General features: G+C 42.9%; 1 pseudogene across 1 annotated transcript; it reads left to right on the top strand.

Annotated features, from left to right (window-relative positions):
* Positions 1-769: 769 nt before the first annotated feature.
* Positions 770-1524, top strand: LOC311584168 (3-hydroxyacyl-CoA dehydrogenase type-2-like; annotated as a pseudogene). Its single transcript has one exon. The product of its transcript is annotated as a 3-hydroxyacyl-CoA dehydrogenase type-2-like (transcript).
* The last annotated feature ends 14996 nt before the right edge of the window (positions 1525-16520 follow it).

The raw sequence follows: 16520 nt of genomic DNA on the forward strand, positions 1-16520 counted from the left end.
CTTTGTTGAGTTACACAGAGCCCCTTTAAGATGTTCTTTTCATATGCCAGGACTAATTTGTCTGGTCTGAGTAAATGGGGATCTAATTCTGTTAACTGTTTATTTGATTACCCCGAGACTCAATCTTCACTGCTTCTATGTCACCCCAGCCTTTGAAGCAAATCCTTCCACTTCTGTGTATTATTTGGTGACTAACTGATTCCTATTTCTGTTGATGTCTTCAAAATAACTTCTGTGTCCAGGCATGTTGACACAAGCCAATAGTTAAAGTACCAAGAAGGCAGGAGCCCTAAAATTGACCCAAGTGTGAAGCCAGCCTGGACTTCACAGTGAGTTACAGACCAGGCAGTACTGTCTCTAAGTCCAAAGATGAAGTGACTTCAAGCGTTCGTATCCCAATGTATTTATTCTGTTTTTCATGCATACCAAATCTAACTTATATTGAATCCTACCCTTCTGGAACACTCTCTCTCTCTCTCTCTCTCTCTCTCTCTCTCTCTTGTGCACATGCGTGCGCATGCGTGTGCATGTGTGTGTGTGTGTGTGTGTGTGTGTGTGTGTGTGGTGTGTGTGCCAGTGGTTGATATCTAGTGTCTTCTCCTATCATTCTTCACCTTATTTTTAGAGGCAGTATCTCAAAATATTAAAGTTTCAATATTTGGAGATTAAAAGAATGCGGGATGGACAGTGCTCATAGACAGCATAACAATGTGAATGCATTGGGTGCCAATGAAATCTTTATCAAAAATTTGGATAAAATGGGTGCAAGATGGCTGCCACATGCCAGAGCATGAAGGGCTTGGTCACAGTAATGACTAGAGGGCCTTTAGGTCTTGGCCTGGCCGTAGCCAAAACACTGGAGGGACAAAGGGCCACAGATGTCCTTCTGGACCTAGTTAACTCAGGGGGTGAGGTCCAAGCCAAGAAGTTAGGACAGAGCTGCGTGTTTGCCCCAGCCAACATGACCGCTGAGAAAGGTGAACAATCAGTTTTGATGCTAGTAATGGAAAAGTTTGGCTATGTTTATGTGTCTGTCAACTGTACAGTTGCCATTAAAGCCAAACAAAAGAAACACCAGGTCCACATCTTGGAGGACATCCAGGGTGTTCCCAACGTAAATCTCATAGGCACTTTATTGTGATGTACCTGGTGGCTATGAGAGGGGCCATAATGAGACAGACAGGGAGGCCAACATGGAGTTATCATTAAGACTGCCAGTGTGGCTGCCTCTGATGGCCAAGTAAGACAAGTTGCATACATTGTATCCAAAGGGGGGCATAGTGGGCATGACACTGGCCATTGCTTAAGTTCTGGCTCCCATAGATTGGCATCCACATAATGATAATTGTGTCAGCTTTGTTTGCCACCCCACTGCTTACCACCCTTTCAGAGAGAGTGTACAACTTCTTGGCCAGCCAGGCATCCTCCCCCAGCTGACTAGGTGACCCTGCTCAGTGTGCTCATTTGATAGAGACCATAAGCAAGAGTCCATTCTTGGATTGGGCCTCTAGCATGCAGCCTTAAAGGGCCAAAGCAGGACAAACACCAGCTGCTTTTCAGCTTGAAGGAAACCTAGCAACAATTTTGTAACTCTGCTCCAGTGACCCTCTATGCCTGACAAATCCCTAAACCTAAGAAAAAAAGGGCGCGGGGGTAAGCCAGCACTTTTTGTTATGTATATTTACTACCATAAAAGAGGTGCTATGGATCATGGCTATAGAAATCTCATTCACTCCAGGACAAAGGAGAGGTGGGAGGGATGAAGAGACGTGCCCTCTGTATTTAGAAAGCCAAAGTCCTCTTTGTACATGAGCAAGAAACAAAAATATTTCTAATTATTAGTTACTAGTATTATTAGTACTTTTATAGACTTGGGATGTCCTGTTCCAATAGAAACTCGCATTGACGCATAATTCCATAGTGAATCAGCATTGGGTGGCAGGACCTTTGGACAATAATTAGGTCACGGTGGCTCCTGCTTTATAAAAAAGCAATACAGTTTCCACAGGACTGAGCTAGGCAACGGTAAGAGTGGTTTGCTGTAAAGTGAGGTTGGTGCCTCCCCTGGCCTTCTTACACATCTGCTCTTCCACACGCCCTGCCTGCTTTCCGATGTACTGCCATGCGCTCATATGGTGCAAAGCTCTCACGATAGAAGAAGAGAACGCGCTGGAGCTCTATTCAGTCATGAGTTTCCTGACATCTATAACAATCTTTTTTTCTCTTTACCAGCTTCCCAATCTCACCATAGCAACAGATAATGGACTAAGACACTGACATTTTTCGAGTCTTAAGTTTTCCGAACAACAATAATAAAAATAATAAAAATCACAAAGGGCTTTATTTTTCTTCATCTTTATTCTCTTCTTTCACCACTGAAATGATCACACAGCTTACCAGTCAGTGATTTGAGGAGATAAAGAACACTGTTGTTCCCTAAAGCAGGAAACATTAGCAGTGGCTGGCTAGTTTCATGCAATCCCCTACACATACACAATGAATGAATGAATGAATGAATGAATGGTATATTACTATATTCTATTCGTCTTTCTTTCTATGCTTTCCTATCCACCCATCCCATGAGCAGATATGCACCCAGAAACATACCACACACACACATACACACACACGCACCATGCACATCTTGTGAATTTGCTCTCCTCCCACACTAAGAACCACCAGATTTATTTTATTGGCCAATTTTCTTCCTAGCATTTTTTGGAAGTTGTCTAAGGAGAAGGAAGTATGCATCTGTTGCCAGGCAACGAGCATCTCCAGAATGTGCACTGCTTTTCTTAGATGGAAGAAGGAGCATTTAATTTTTGCAACTGAGGTTTGATTTCAGCCCTTGAAAGGTCACTCAGATAATTTACAGTAATGACTTCTCTGTGTACACCATAAACCCAGGGCTTCCTGTCCCCAGAGTTAGGACCAGGAACTCTTAGTCAAGTTATTGGCCTTTTCTGCCTACAAATAGGAACAAATCTGGTGGGTTTTTACAGACGAGGTAGACTTTAATAAGTCCGAGATACAGGGATAAGGAGATGGAATGAAATGATATGTATAATGTATGCATTGAGAAAATGCATGATAATAAATCAATACAGCTATGAATGGTTTGAGGAGAGAAGGAGCTTTTGAGGTGATTGCGGAAGATTAAAATATTGCTTCAAGAATAGAATGTAGTGATGTAGTCACATCCTATCAATTCTATCCATTTCCTTTAGCTATAACTCATAGAAGGTCACATGTGAGCCAACAGAACTTTATTTTTTTTTTCTTTTAAAAAGTTTTCCATGGAGAAGGTGAAGGGGGGGGGGTGGAGGAGGAGACTGGGAGGGTGGGGCTGGGCGAAGAGGAGGGAGGGGACCGTGATCAGGCTGCAAATTGATTAAATGAATAACTTAATGAAAAAGGATACCAGACAGATATGGTGACTCGTGCCTACAACCTAATCCCAGAATTTAGGAGTCTAAGGTAGAAGAATCATCATCAGTTTGAGGCCAGCTTGGACTATATACAATGAGTTTGAGGCCAAGTTGAAGGGCAGTTGAGACTTGTCTCAAACAAACAAACAAACAAACCCAAACGAGAACAAAAGTCCAAGAAAAAAATTTCTTTCCTTCATCTAACTTTATAGAGGAGCTTGGCAGAAAGTTTAAGTCAATAAAAGAAGGTACGTGGCATGCAGATAATAGACATATACACAGGCGAGCAAAAAGCCTATACACGTTAAATAAAATGTGCATTCTGGTCCTTTAAATAGTTAGAAAAAAAAAAGTAGCTGTCATCTAAAGACGTGTTGCCTAGCAACGCTTCTGTACACCTGGCTCCATTGCCATTGGGATATTTGCATTTTTTTTCGAGAAACCCACTCTGCTAGCCTTGCTTTCAGAAAGGTTTTTGTCAGAGCAGCGAGTAGAGTAATTGAATTTTCAGGAAAGGGAAAGAGCAAAGGCACCACAGACCTCAGGGCCTCATGTACCCACCAGAAACTGCCTGGTTATTTTTCACCTGCCTTAGAATGTTATTTTAATGCAGACAGCCCCTCCTGGCAGCCTGAAGTTCTAATGCAAAGCGAAGATTATGAAACACAGTATTAGTGAAGTGTAAGGGGCTTTGTTGTTGTTGTTTTGCTGTTTGCTTTTTACTTCTTTATACTTCTCTTTCTTCTCTTTCTATTGATTTAACATTACCACCCATAAATTTAAAATGTTAACAGAAAGATTCTGTGAGAGACCATTAGCAAAAGCCCTCTTCCACTCACCCCGCCTTCCCCCAACACACTCCTTTTTTGATTATCTCTGTCAAGGAATACAAAATCAAAACGGAGTAGTATTGGTCCATGGCACACAGCCTCAAGAGACCATTGTGGATGAGACCTCACACTCATCCTCATATGAACTGTTTGCAGGAGGCCTGGATGCACGTTGACCTTTGGACTAGAATGAACATCAGTTCACCTGTTACTGTTTAGGGTTCTGGGTCTTATGAAAAAATACACCGTCATTTCACAGATTCTTTTTATTCTTTTTTTTTTATTGGATATTTTTTTACATATGCATTTATATTGTTACACATAGATGCAATAAACTACCTACAGCAAGAAGAACCATAAAACAATTAGGAATTATATATATACACATATACATATACACACATACATATGTATGTGTGTATATATAGAGATAGATATATAGATATTACATTCATAGTGCTTTGGCTATCCCTTTCCATTGGGGTTCTTCTCAGAGCACCCATGCGCCAACCACTCAAGACAACACTAGGTGTCAGCAGAGGTAGACAGTCTTATCCAGCAACTCGAAACCCTAGGAAGAAATTCCCATGTACGTCACCGTCTATTTCTGTCCATCTTTTGGCACTTTCCAAGTAGCGATGGATGAATTCTTTAAATTCTTCCCGTAACCTTGGCAACCCTGGTTCCTGACAGGATTTTGAAGGATGGTTTATGAAGTCCCCCACACACGGTAATCTTTTGAGAAAATGGCTTAATGATGAGAATTTGGGCCCCGAAAATGTCTGCCTCATGTTTCATTGTGAATGGTAATTACTCTTGCTTGTCTCTTCCCTTCATAGACAGTTATTTGCTTATATAGCTGCTTAGGGAACGCTTTAGTTATCACCCAAGCAGGAACCAGCTGTTTGAGATTCGCAGGCCTATGCAACAAAAGGTAAGCTGGAAATAATAGTCAACGTCACACCACTTCGCCATCAGGGGGGTCTCACTTCTTATGAATGTAAAATTATGGGGGAAGATTATATCACACTTGCCTAAGATCTATCTTAGCTCTAACAGTTCTTGAATCACTAAGTCTTCAGGTATCTGAAGCAATACGCTCATACTAGAGAGCTCAGGAACATTTCCTCTCAGATGTACAATTTCTTCACATAGTGTCTATAGCACTTGTTGGTTCATTATGGGGCCATCAAAAGCTAAACAAGATACCCTGGTGTAAAACCAAGAGAAGCATGTTTCCATGCTATGACCCTGCTCTAAGTGACATTCACCCAGGGTCCTGCGGACAGCCAGATAAGGATAAAAGATCCATGGAAACGTTTGCAGATGCCAGACCTAGAGGTACACATCTGAAACCCAGCACTTGGAAGCCCAGCAGGGTGATAGGCTGGTGTGGGCTTGGTAGCAGCTCTGAGGCCAGTGTGGACTGCATGAGATTGTGAAAAAAACACAAATAATCAACCATTCACACTGAGGTGTCTTTGAACAAGCTGCTAAGGAAGAAGAAGGCTGGATTGTCAGTTATTTTTATTTTGTTTTGTTTTGGTTTTTGGTTTTTTAGTTTTTTTTTTTTAACAAACTATTTTAAAATAACAAATGCTCATGCTGTTAACTCTGGATCACTGTTTTTTTCCCCCAAGAAAAAAGAAAAGAACAAAGAGCAGTTTAGTTCTTTAGTGTAGATATCAAGATGTAATTGTGTTTCGTTTTCCCAAATCTCTGCCAGAAAAACTCAAGATCTTTAAACAATTCATAGGAGGAAGGTAGAACCTGGAGATGGATAGGTCCACAGGGCATGAAGAAGTCCTGCCCTCTTTGCAACCATCACATGGACAGGGTAACCAAGACTATAGTGACACTGCTCTGCGCTCATCTTGTCCAGTACTGCAGTGACGCTGCTCTGCATTAATCATGTGCAGTACTGCAGTGACTCTTCTCTGATCTCATCATGTTCAGTTCTGCAGTGACAGTGCTCTGCATTCATTGTGTCCACAGCTGCAGTGACAGTGCTCTGCATTCATTGTGTCCACAGCTGCAGTGACACTGCTCTGCATTCATCTTGTCCAGTACTGCAGTGACATTGCTTTGTGTTCATCCTATCCAGTACTGCAGTGACACTGCTCTGTATTCATTGTGTTGCTGTCTTACTAAAAAGAATGTTGATAGAAATAAAATGAGAGACTTTTGGGGACTCAGAATGTTGTTAGGGGAGGGGAGAAAGAGGAGGGACTGCAAAAGGATGATGGCCCTATTAGCATGTGTATACAAGTATGAAAATTGCCTATAATTAATATGTTAGTAATTATAATAGGAATAACAATGTAACTCTCCCCGCCCCCACAAGGCAATTATTGGAAAGCCACTTAGTGTGCCTCTTCCCAGGTGTGTCAAGCTGGTGACTGAAGCTAACCCTGACAGCCAGGCTGCTGAGACAGGCGGGGGCTCGCTGGTTGTAACCAAGCACTATGGCTTTAACTCTCAGGGATCTCAAAGCTGATAAGCACAAAAGAGTAAAGGAAGAATACATGGTAAGAATTCCAGCACAGCCCTTCCTTCTGAAATAGACTGAGGGGCTTTGGAAAAGCTTATAAATTGGAAACACTCATCCTGAAAGGTACAGGTCAGCACATCGGCTTGAGGTCTTGCATGCCATGTCTGATTGCTCCAAAAAGTGACAGCCTGGTGGCATTTTAGTGACAAGCAGGTCTCTTAGCTCCCACCATCTATGTGATTGTGTTTATTTAGACTTAGAAGTAGTTTATTGTGATAAGATTCCAGAAATTGTAATGCAAAGACTGGTCCCCTGACTTATATGTCAGCAAGCCGAGGGAAATCACCTCATATTTTTAGTCCCTCTAATTTTATGCCGCTTCTCTTCAAGCCCAAGCACAGAAAAGGGTTCATTCGGGGATTCCTTGACCCACATTAACACAGGACCCTTAAGAGGAATGCAGTTGCCGTCTGCCTCTGCCTAGAATCTTAATACTTAGGACAGAAAAAAAAAGAGAATTGTAACCACATCTGGTCAGACTTAGCGGCACAGTAATGTCTGTCCTTTGGGCACATTTAAATTCCCCAAAGAGATGGCAGGCTGGCTTCTGTCATTGGAGAACCGTCACTCTCCAAGAATGGCCCTTCAAAATTGTCTATCTCACTGGTTGTTAGTCACACTGGGCTGGTGAGTAGCTTTCGTTCTTTTGTTGTTGTTGTTGTTGCTGCTGTTGTTGTTTGGTTGGTTGGTTTGGTGGTGGTGTTGTTGTTTTAGTTTTCCAAGACATAATTTTTCTGTGTAGCCTTGGCTGTCCTAGACTCACTTTGTAGACCAGGCTTGCCTTGAACTCACAGTAATCTCCTGCCTCTGCATCCCAAGTGCTGGGGTTAAAGGTGTGCACCACCATGCCTGGCAGTAGCTTTAAATTGTTCAAATCAACAGCAAGGCTTGATCACAAAGCAAGGCTATAAAAATGATACATTTAGCAAAGACCCCATCAGAGACTTGGCTTGGGCCACTCACTGAACAGTCGATTCCATTGAGGCAGGACTTGGTCCCTTTCCCAAAAAACTCACCAGATTTTCTACAACTGCCACAGAAAGACACTCTGTTGGGTCTCTTCTGTGGAGTCTCAATCATTAGCAGAGCATTTGACTAGCCAAGCCTATGTGTCTGGTCCATATTCCTTTCATACATTCTTCAAGGTGGGGTGTTGGTCCTACCTTCAGCTTCCTGTGTAGTGACGATGCTTCCCCACTTTCTGGGTGCCCGCTTTATCTAGGTGGGAAGTTTGTTTGGATACTGAGAGAGGCCAAGAAGTTGCAATGTCCTTAGACAATTGAACTAAGGACGTGGAGGTAAAGATGTGCACAAGGTGGGTTATTACTCTGCTTCCTAATGAATATAGTTCTGTATTGCTTCGGACCTCCTACTCCTTGAAGAACAAACCCTGGAGGAAAGGTGCTGAGTGTCAGTAAAATATATCTCTATCTCTGTGCATTGCATAAAGCTTTGGATCAATATTCCAACAGCTTCATTCATTAGATGTTTTTTTCTTTTTTCTCTTTTTTTTTTTTAACAAATTTTAAGAGGTAGCTTGTTGCTCTGAGCTAATAAGAAAGAGGAAATTTATGCCGAGTCTCCTCAAATCTGATTTATGAACAAACTAATTTGGAAGGCTGACTGAAACTCAGTGTTTAAAACTCTCCCCCTCTACTGTGGAATGCAGCCTCCACGTGTGCATGCTGGGAATTCTAACGGCATGCACAACAGCCCTAATTTCTGTCCTTTTTTTAGTGACCTTTTAGGAGAGACAAATTACTATGCTTGAGATTTTAGCCATGGACAGCTTGAAGAGAATTGAGAATTAGGGTCCTGGGAGCAGAGACGGTCTCACGCAAGCAGTGAAAGTTTCCATAATGATTCTCTAATTGATTATTCTAATTACGCTAGCATAATACGTTTTCAATTACACACCATCCTTTCCCTTCGGAGTCCCATGGAGACTCAATCCCATGAGACTTTATCCAATACTGTACTGTTAGTACCAGGAAAGGAAAAGCTCTCTGAGGAAGAGAAGGGTGTAGCGACAACATAGAAATGTATATGTACATTCGCCTGAGAAGGGATTTCAGAACACTATCCATGCTCTACTTGTTGTTGGTGTGGTGGTAGCGTGGACCCAACTCACAGCTTTGCACACACTGTATACACGTTCTGCCACATGCTACATCCTCAGCTCTCCCATCTTCCCAAACTATGTCCTTGTGACCTACCATAATTTTCCGACTTTAAGATGCACCTGACCATAAGACGCACCCAATTTTTATTTATTTATTTTCTTTTTCTTTTTTTTATTAATTTATTCTTGTTACATCTCAATGCTTATCCCATCCCTTGTATCCTCCCATTCTTCCCTCCCTCCCATTTTCCCCTTATTCCCCCCCCCCTATGACTGTTCCTGAGGGGGATTACCTCCCCCCCAATTTTTAGAGCAGTAAAATAAGAAAAAAATTGAAGACATCAATCAGACCACCAGGCGCACCCTAAATTCCCACCCCCCACACACGCACACACACTTTTGTGGTGGGGGAAAGTGCATCTTATGGTCCAAAAAATACCAGAGGACCCGTGGTTGCTGGTGGAAGGACCTATTTGAGTCGATCTACACTGTAAGGCTCCCTCACTCTAATACCGATTAAACCACTTTACTCTGATATCGACAATTTGCAAGATGGAAATAGAAACACTGAGAAATGTGCTCAATAGGGATGCCAGGTGCTAGTTAATCAATGCTTATGGCATACAGAAAACTGGGGCCTGGGGGCAAGGGCAAGGTCCATAGTCATTGGATATGTTACATGTGTCAGTGTTACACGCTCACTACCAGGCAGCAGCATGCATACCTCAGAGCAGCCTAGCACGAATGTCCAAACATAGACGGGATGCTGCAGCAGAGAGGCCTAACAAGGTCAGACATCAGAGTGCAGCACACACAGAGCTCAGCCCTACCTGCTAACATTCCCTGCCCCCACCAGCCATTTGTGATGCTAACTATACATTTTCATTACTCCTTATGATCATGGGCTCAACGTTTTGGAACCATGAGCCCCAATAAATGAGCTGCCATGATCATGGTGTCTCTTCACAACAATAAGAAAATAATTAAAACAGACCCAGCTCCAAAACTGGGGGAAAGTTATAGAAAAATTCTGACACTCCATGTTAACCTCTGGCCTTCACATGGCTAAGGGCAGGCAGGGATACTGGCATTCACATGAACACACATACACACACACACACACACACACACACACACACACACCATAGTGTAGGGTCTTTATAATCTTGTAAGTGGGACTGTGGGAGAAGGTCAGCAGTAGAGTTCTTTTGCAGTGCCTGTTGGTGGCTGTATTTACAGGAGCATTGATTTGTTTCTCTGCAGAGGCCAGGAGGCACACCCCTACCTCATCCTTGTGCTGTTGTCCATAAGAAATTCTGAATTGGTGGGGCCAGTTTTCCTACACCATGCTTTTTACACTCTCAGCATTTGGGACAGAATTCAGTAACCTCTAAGCAGTAAGTAGGTTAGTAATAGATGTCACTAGAGTGACCAACTTGGTCCTTCTTGGTTTCAACCCAGAAATTCATATATTCTGAGAAGCCCATTGGTCTTAGGTAAGCTGCCGTGGTTGCATGCACACCCTACTCCAATTAGCCTGTCTTCTCAAAGCTAAATAGGCCATCTCCAGATCCCACAATAACTCAAGACAAGAGATTCTCAAGGGCCCAAGGTTAAGGCTGGGCTTAGAGATAGACTGAGGTGCTATCTCACTCCTTCTCCAGGCTGACTTTGGAGGTGTATTAGGCTAGTACTTTTCAAATGTAGAAGCATACGCAGGTCACTTAGTTAAAATGTGGACTGATTCATTCAGTGTATGACAGGACCTAAGATTTAGTGCTACCGGTCCACAGACCACATACATAGAAATGAAGCGTTAGTACAGGTTTGGTGCAGGGGCAAGCGGGCACCACAAAGACGACCAAAAATTAAGAATAAACATCATGGAAGGCCGATGTGTGTCCCTCAACACAGTATTGCCTCAACAGATGTATTGTGGGAAGAGTGTTATGTGCTGGGTAGTGACTCTGCCTGTGCAGACACTGGGCTAGAGCAGGCAAACAGCAGCCTCGGGCTACTTTGCTGAGCACAGAGTGTACCAAGAGGAGGTGAGCCCACTGACTGTGTTCCAAGACAAGTCCGCTCCAGAAAGGACATCACCTGCCGTTCGCTGCAGCCCGATATAATCGTTTCTGGAAACCTGGCTCCTCAGCTCTCATCCTTGTCTAGTTCTGAATTATAAATAAGTGGAGATTTAAAATATAAAACATGCTGGCCACTGCACCACCTACCAGAGAACAAATGGAAATATTTCCCGTTCCATAATTCATTAAGAACCAAGGCTCCAGGTTGTGTTCTATGGTTTTGGCTGAAATAGCCCCATTTTTTTTCAAAACACCACCCCCACCATGCTTAGTCATATTTCCTTGCTCAAAACCAAGTAATTCATGTGGTCTAGATAAAATTAGGCTTCTTTCTGACTACTTTTCATCTCACTGGGAACCATGACCATCTCACCTGTGTCTACCTAACCAAAGAAGCTAGCACTCTAGGTCTCATACCAGCTAAGAAGATACAAGTCTAAATTTACAAGATGTTTCACCATAAACATGATTTCTTTCCAAACACCCATAAGCTATACTGACATATTACATACTACACATCATGAGATTTACACTCCAGACTTCGCATTATTTTACATGTGTGTATTCTGTTTCTACCTAGACTTAGTACTAAGGGCAAAAAAATCACAGTATATATACACATATACATCAAATTGTTTACCATGTAACTGCTCATTCAGAATCGTAAGAAACTGTTGTCCCCTATTAAGTTATATAGCCCATGTACAGAGAGCTTTACAGAATATGTTCTACCAGATTTTTGGCACTTTCTCTATTGTAGCTAGAATTTTAGTTGCCTGTAATATATCGCCATGTTCTTTACTTAATTTTGGATCGCCCTTTAGGCCTTGTTTTTATTTTCATCTATTCAGTGGCTTCCCAGCCATCACAGAGTCCGCAGTTCCTGGGTTCGGCTAAGGCTGACTATCGACATAATCTCTGTAGTGCATATAGTTCTACCCAACCCTCCCTTCATCTTGCCACATCTTGTCAGCATCTCTCAGCTCCATCACGGCACCCATAGTGTGAAAGACACTGTCCAGAGGTGAAGCCAAACTGCACTGGTAATAGGATAAAGTCTGGCTTGGCGATTTTGATTCTCTGTGTAACATTGGAGGTAAGGTAGGAGGCAAACTGCTGCCCTCCGTTCACCTCCTCGATATTTAAAATTTCTGTTCTATGAGAACAGGTGTGTTACCTACATGTAAGTCTGTGCACCCGTGCATGCCTGTTCCCCATGGAAGCCAGAGGAGGACATCTGGTCCCCTGGAACTGGAGTCACAGATGGATGTTAGCAGCCATGTGAAAGCTGTTTTGGGAGATCACCCGGTACTCTTAACAGTTGACCCATCTCTTTAGCCTCCCAAGTAATCTTGTATTGATGTAAACATAGCTCTTAGTTAAGTTACTTTGATCAGTCAGTGAAAGAAAGACAGAGCAACATTGGCTACATTAGTCCTGCTTGACTGGCATCCTCAGTTTAGCTATATCAGCTTCTAGGATTTTTAGGAAGAGCCTAAAGAAATGTTTCGAATTATTCCTGGGAGAAGCATCTCTCTTCAGAAAATAACCTTTTCAATTGTAAGAGAAAGGGACCCCAACTTATGTCTTCTCCTTAGAATCACATGTGGTAAAAGTGAGGGCAATATTTTATACACAGAAAGATGTTTTGGGGCTAGAGAGACGGTTCAGCTTGTACTGTTCTTGCTGTCTAATAGGGCAACCCAAATTCAGAACCTTAGCATCCATGTAAAATGCCTAAAATGGCTGTGAGCACCTGGAGTAACAGTGCTGGAAACGTGGTGACAGAAAGAGCCTTGAGGCTTGCTGCCTGTATGGGCCAGCCAAATCAGTGGTCTCCAGCCATGGTAAGGCACCTTGTCTAAAAACAAAGTGGATACCAACTATGGAGGACATCCAACTTCTGGCCTGCAACATATCTGCATACACACACACACATATACCCACATGCACACACACACACACACACACACACACACACACACACACACACACACACACACGGTGAGGGGGGAAGTAAGAAGGGGAGAAAAAAAAGTACAAGCTTTTACATTGAGGCCAAAAAGTAGCTGGGTAAGGGGTCTTCTGATAATCTTTCAGTGATCTCACACATTCTAGTAAAAATGTCTATGCATATTCCTCTGAGTCTGAGTATGGGATATACCTGATATTTTTTACTTTATTAAATAGAAAACCCATAGAAGTGGTGTGTATCACCTCAGGGTTAAATGATAGGAATATGACCCCTCCCTCCTCCACCCCCTCCCTTGTACTCTTGCTTTCTCATTGTAGTGAAGCTAGTTCCCATGAAGAAAGATTACATATGCACAACTAACACAGCAAGGAACTAAGTAAGGGAAACCACAGCCAAAGCAAGCATGGGAGGAAGCTGAGGCCCCATTCTAACATCTTATACAGGAGTCCATGCTGTCAACACACACACACACACACACACACACACACACACACACACACACACAAGGCTGGGGCCGGGGCTTGCCCTGTGGAGCCATGGGATAACTACAAGCCCCAGAGAGCCCTTTGGTGACACTTGGTGAGTGTGTAGGGAGGGGTAGCGTGGGTGGGTGTAGGTATGAACGGGTGGGTGCACACATGCCATGATACAGATAGGCAAGACAAGGTAACAATTTGCAGAACAGGTTTTCTCCCTCTACCACGTGGGTCCCAGGGATTCAATCGGGTGGTCAGGACTGGGGACTAGTGCCTTCACCCAGCCACTGCTGGCTGCACCCATACCGTTTCTAATGTGAAGTAACTTAAGAATATGCAATTAAACCAGCTAGTGTGTATGTGTGTGTGTGTGTGTGTGTATATATATATATGTATATATACACATATATGTATATATATAATTAATAGATGAACAAAAAGAAGAAGACAGTAAAGAGAGCTTATCTGTTTATGATGAGCATCCTTCAGACCACCCTAGAATAGAGCTTCTCATTGATATGCTCCTCTATGAGTTTACTTTAATCAATCTTCTTCTGCCCAGAAGCTTCATTAGTATTTGGATCTACCCACATACACAAGTCTCACATTCCTTTGAGGATTTAAATCTTCACTAAGGCACATAGGCATTAAAGTTAAATCCTTATTAAAATGCATATGGGTGTAGTGAGTTGGGGGTGAATATACAAAACTCAGACCTAAGATATGCTCACAATGTTAACGACTTCCGGTAAAGTAGCCTGACCCTGGAAGGATCCTGATTCAGAAATGAATATTTGATGATCGTATACTTTTTCAAATCAAATCATATAATTCAAAATGGACATGATGACTTCCTGTGTTTTTGGTTTTTTAATTTTTAATTTTATGTTTGTTACAGAAAAGGTGGACAAATAAAAACATAAAACAAAAATGCAGCCATCAATCCATCTCACTATGTGGTGAAAACTATGGCCAATATATAGGCCAACAACCATTGTGGCACAATCTATACCACTTAATATTTTCAATTTATTTAAATAATTGTCAAGGACAATAAACCTGGAAGTCCTTCCCCATCATTTACATTTCAGGTCTGTGGAAATCCGAAGAAGTCAATGCCCCCATCCACCCCGCCAAAAGAAAACCCTCTCCCTCCCCAAACCTCGAGCCTCTGTCTCACACTGGGGACTGACCATAATGCCTCTCCTATGATTAGCAGGTACCCTTACCACTGAGTTACAACTCCAGCCCCCAAATATCAAAAGGTTTTTGTATCAATACCTGGGAAAGAGTCATTATTACAATAGTGTAAGAAGTTGCATTTTGGCAAAAATTGACTTAACACCTTAAGTTCAAGGTTTCATAGATACATCCTTCTCCAGAAGACCCTAAAAACTCTGCAGAGTCAGCTTAAATAAGCAGCCTGCTGGGAAGGGAGGAGAGGAAGAAAGATAACGGCCAGGTACTATAGAATCCACCAAATGAGTCACAGTGGAAGAGAGGAGTCCACACACCCAAAGCAGCATGACCCAGGACTGCTCATCTCTGTGCTATAGGTTAGCTCCAATGTCCCCATGCACACACAAGGCTGGCTTTCGAGCTTGGCAGTATTAGGATACAGTAGAAACTTAAAGAGGAAGGAGGCTTATGGCTGGGCTTATGGCCCGGGACAGTTAATGTGGTACCCTGTCTCTTTCTCTTGCTGTCATTCACTTTACATCCTGAAAGCGCATAGTTTCTTAACTGGACAATTTTGTTTCACTAGCCTGGCACATCGGTTTCCCTTTATTCCAGGCAATTAGTATGCACAGACCATTAAGAGAAAATGGATTTTTTTACAACCTGGTCACAGGGCGGGGAAGAAAGACTTCTAGCCTCTCTCTGCCTCTACTATCACACTGTTAGGTCATTGTAGAAAAGACTGAACTCTAGCTAGGAAACATGCATGTGTTAACAAAGCTGTGAAAATCCTGGGGCAGGGCAGGGCACACTCTTGGTGCAAGGTTTTAGCCCCTACTCAAGAATGAGAGTCCAGAGAAATGTTCAATCTTTGGAGTCTTTTCTTTTGGGGTGTTTTGGATTGACGTGCTTTGCCAGCCTCATTATGAACTGACACTTCCCACACTGGAAGCCAATGCACACCTTCCCTGTTTGAAAAAGTTTACTTGTTGTATAATTTTATTTGTATGTGTGTTTTGCCTGTGTGTATGTCTGTACTCCATGCGCATGTCTGAGGCCCACGAAGGAGGGAGAGAGATTCAGATCTGCTGGGGGTCTTCAGTTACAGATGGTGGCAAGCCACCCCGTGGGTGCTAGGAGTCGAACCTGGGTCCTTTGCGAGCAGCAGCTGCTCTTACTCACGGAACCATTGCGCTAGCCCCACAGCTTTCCTTTGGTAAAGTTGATGATTTCAAGTGTTTTGTTACAGTAGAGGAAAGCTTGCCAACAGAGAAAGAGGTAATTGTAACCCCCAAAATACACACACATACACACACACACACACACACACACACACACAAACAAACAAAAAGCCACCCAAGGTCATTGCTGTGGTACTGCACAAAAGAGATAAGGAGATTCAAACTTGTCTGTAGGAAAAGCGTGGGAAGCACTGGGAGTAGGTGAAAAGTGGCCTAAAATATACACGGAGTGCTTTGGTCAGAACATGAAGTAGCCTGTCCAGGCCCACGTGTTTGCTGCATGATTGGGCCTGTTGGGTGGCACCTTTAGGAAGTGGGACCCACCAGGTTATTAGAGGCCGGTACTTGGGAGCATCTTATGCCTGGCCCTTCTCTCACTTGCTATTTCTTATCTAACAAGGCTTCCACCACCTTGATGTTCTTCCTTCCCTGTTGAGAGAATATCTTGGGTACTGTATGGATTAAACACCGGTCAATAAAAATATCTGATGGCCTATAGCTTAGGAAGGAACTAAAAGGCAGGACATCCAGTAAGCAGAAAGGATTCTGGGATAGAGGCAGGTGCAGGAGTCAACTGGCAAGATGAGAGGAGGACAGACAGACAGAGAGATGCATAGTACCTGAGCATAGGCAA

The sequence above is a fragment of the Acomys minous genome, assembly GCF_964271855.1.
Source record: "Acomys minous genome assembly, chromosome: 15".
Taxonomy (NCBI): Eukaryota; Metazoa; Chordata; class Mammalia; order Rodentia; family Muridae; genus Acomys; species Acomys minous.